The sequence below is a fragment of the Pteropus vampyrus genome, unplaced genomic scaffold, assembly GCF_000151845.1.
Source record: "Pteropus vampyrus isolate Shadow unplaced genomic scaffold, Pvam_2.0 Scaffold832, whole genome shotgun sequence".
NCBI lineage: Eukaryota > Metazoa > Chordata > Mammalia > Chiroptera > Pteropodidae > Pteropus > Pteropus vampyrus.
The window spans coordinates 19,883-23,339 of NW_011889613.1; the positions used below are offsets into that span (position 1 = coordinate 19,883).

The window sequence follows — 3,457 nt, forward strand, 5'->3', positions numbered from 1 at the left end:
ACATTGCCAATCTTTTCTTGCAAGCTGTCTACTTTACCCATTAGAATCCTTAGCATATTATTCATAGTTATTTAAATCTCTAGTCTGATCATTTCAATATCTGTTTCTGATCTGTCATGTCTGTTTCTGATGCTTGCTCTGTCTTTTTTTTTCTTCTTCTTTTAGGCAAGGCAACCCTTGGTTGAGCTAGCTCACAGATTGCAAGGATCTTGTCAGCTGAAAATCCTTTATTTTTTATTTTTTACACCTACAGCACCTGGTCTTCCTAGGTAGTCTCCCATCCAAGTACTAACCAGGCCCGACCCTGCTTAGCTTCTGAGATGAGACGGGATCGGGCTTATTCAGGGTGACATGGCCGTAGACTTTCTCTGTCTTTCAAAACGTGGCTTTTGTCTTTGATATATCCTATAATTTGTTCTCGATATCTAGACATTATGACCCAGGTGTACATAGGAACCAGTGTACATAGGCTTTTAGTAACATGGTAGTGAGGTGGTCAGGAGGGGGAGTCTTCTATAGTCGTATTATTAGGTGTCAGTCTTTTAGTGACATGCCTCTATACTGGGACCTTCACATGTGTTTCTAAGCCTTTTTCTCCTGCCCCAAGTGGTACTGGATGGCCAGAGTGGACTAAAATTTGGAATTTCTCTTCGCCCAGGTCATTCAGCTCTGATTATACCCCACCAGGTGAGGTTCTAGTTAACTAGTTTCTCCTGAAGGCAGGCCTTGTTAAGACCACAATGTCCTGCGGTATTTCAAAATGATTCCTTTTCCTCTTTCCCTGCCAGAAGTATGAGGGATTTTTTTTTATCTAATATTTACTATAGGAATCTGGTCAAGTTCCTGGAGGTAAATCTCACAATATTGTGAGGTCCCCCCAAGGCTCGGTACCCTTGGGATTTTTAACTCTCAAACGCATCTGCACAGATTCACCAGCTACATGGAAATTACGGTTCGGGTTTTCCTACTCTGGCACTGGTTCCTGTGGCTGTTTCCACTCAAGAATATCTACTCTAAAGAGCTGCGACTCCCTGTATTCACCTCTCCATCTCTCCAGTCTTGGGGGGCAGTGGTTTGCCCTTTGTCCTCTCCCATTTTACGGATCCAAGAATAGTTGTTCATCTTTCAGTCTGTTCAGTTTTTTACTTGTAGTCAGGGTAGAGTGGCAACCTCCAGGCTCCTAACATGTAAAACCAGAAGCAAGAAGTCTCCCCGGATAAACTTAAATAAATTTTATTAAGTGAAAAAAGTCATACTCAAAGGCTACGTATTATACCTTTCCAATCATACGACATTCTAGAAAAGGCAAACCAATAGGGAGAGAAAACAAATTAGTGGTGGCCAATAGCTGGAGTAAGGAGTGATAAAAAAGATACATAGGAAACTATTAAGATAAAGGAACCATTGTATATACTACTGGAGTAGTGGATACATGATTCCATGCATTCGTCAAACCCTTTAGAAATGTACCTTACAAAGAGTAAACTTTAATATATGCAAACTAATATATATGCATACCTAGATATGTATAAATATGTCTATATTTTAAATATACTATGTATATTTATATGTAATGTTCAGTTGCTCTTATAAGGGCATGCGTGACTCTAATTTGCTCTACAATGTATACATGTCTTACAGCCTAATTAGGGGAACACTGCAGATCCAAACCACTGTTAATATTAATATGCACACTACTCCTAATATAACATTGAGGCTAAACTAATTCATTATTAAAAAGCATAATTAGCAACAATTACAAGCCAACACTTCCTCAAGAAAACACAATATATTTCCTGAAAACTGTGGAAACTCCTACCATCTATATTTTTCTTTAGGTTATGGACATCTAGTCAGAGTAATCTTCAATAATTTTATGGCTTTATAAGCCATAAGTTAAGTAGAATTCAATGGACTTAGGCCTTGTTTACCTATGACAAAGAAAAGCTATGTTTGGGGTCAGTTAAGATCAATTAGGAGATCCTTCATTTCCTATTGAGTTGAACGTATTGGTTAAATTACATTTGTTTCCTTCCCTCCTCTCAGAAATCAGTCAAAGCAGCTAAGGTATAAAGATTCAGAAATCCCAAATCCATTTTAAGAGAAATTAGACAGTTTTTAGTTCTGTTTTAGTTCAATCTTCTCTGCAAGAACAACTACCAAAGCTGGTCAGTAAGTAGGAACATCTTTTAGAAGGCCCTGGAGAGCCACCAAGGCAGAGAGAACTTGATGGAGCCAGCTTAGCAAGAAGGACATCCCAGATATGTGAGCCCAATATTGAATAACACTCTATTCTAAACATTTGTCAAGTTGGGAGTGGTAGCTGAGAGCCCAAGAAGCTAAGTGGGCCTTTTGGCAGACTTTACTGGCAGAGAGGAAAAATATTGGAGATTAGAATGTCATATGTAAATGAAAATAGACAAACTATTGCAATGCACAAAACATGGGTGAATCTCAAAATTTTAAAGCTGAACAAATGAAGCCAGACATAAAAGAGTAGGTACTGTATGGTTCCATGTATATAAATTCAAAAGCAGACGAAACTAAAGTGTGGTGTTATAAGCCAGGAGAGCGATTACTTCAGCGAGGTCAGGGGGTTAGCGACTGAAGGAATTATGGAAAGATGCTGGTAACCTTCTCTTTCTTGATCTGGGTATTGCTAATAATTGTATGAGAATTTATTTTATGACCTGGATCTGTACAGTTATGATTTGAGCAATTTTGTATGTATGTTTTATTTTCCTTTTGAAAGTTTCTTTTTCAAGTATTTAGGGATTCTAAACACCAAAAACTCCAACTACAAAATAGGGTAAAGGCTGTGAAAAGCAGTGAAGATCGAAGAGGGATCGTGGCGGAAGCAGAGGATACCCCACCTTCAGGTCTCAGAGAATACCAGCAGAGGGCACTTCTCCAGGGCTCAGCGCCCAACCTGAGTTGGTGGAAACAGCTATCGAAATGGAGACTGTTTCATCAATCATGAGATGAATTTGTACAAATCTACACATGAATTTGACAACAGAAAACAGTTTTCTCAAGATTATAGTGTACTAATCTTAACCTAGTAGAAAATTTAACCACCAATTTCCATAAAGGACTAGAGAATGATGATAAAGAGCTCTTCTGTCCTAAAGAACGATTCCTTAGGAAGAATCACACGGTATTCTTCTAACTCTTTCAGGATCACACAGTTCCAATGAAACCAAATTATTCCAAAGCATAGAAAAATATAAACACTTTCAGATTCATTTTACTAAGTGAAAACAATCTTGACAGCGAAATCTAAGAAAGATTTCACAAAGAGATGACTGCAGAACAGTTTAGTTTCCCTTGGGAATGTGAGTGTAAACATCTTTAATTAATAGTAGCAAAGAAAAACAAATTACATAGTTTTTAAAAAATTGATCTTTTTGACCTTAGTAAAGTTTATTTCAGGAAGGCAAGTATAGTTCACTATTAG

General features: G+C 37.7%; 1 pseudogene; it reads right to left on the bottom strand.

The window, feature by feature from the left end:
- Nucleotides 1-244: 244 nt before the first annotated feature.
- On the bottom strand, nucleotides 245-363 carry LOC111734180 (annotated as a pseudogene).
- Nucleotides 364-3,457: the final 3,094 nt, after the last annotated feature.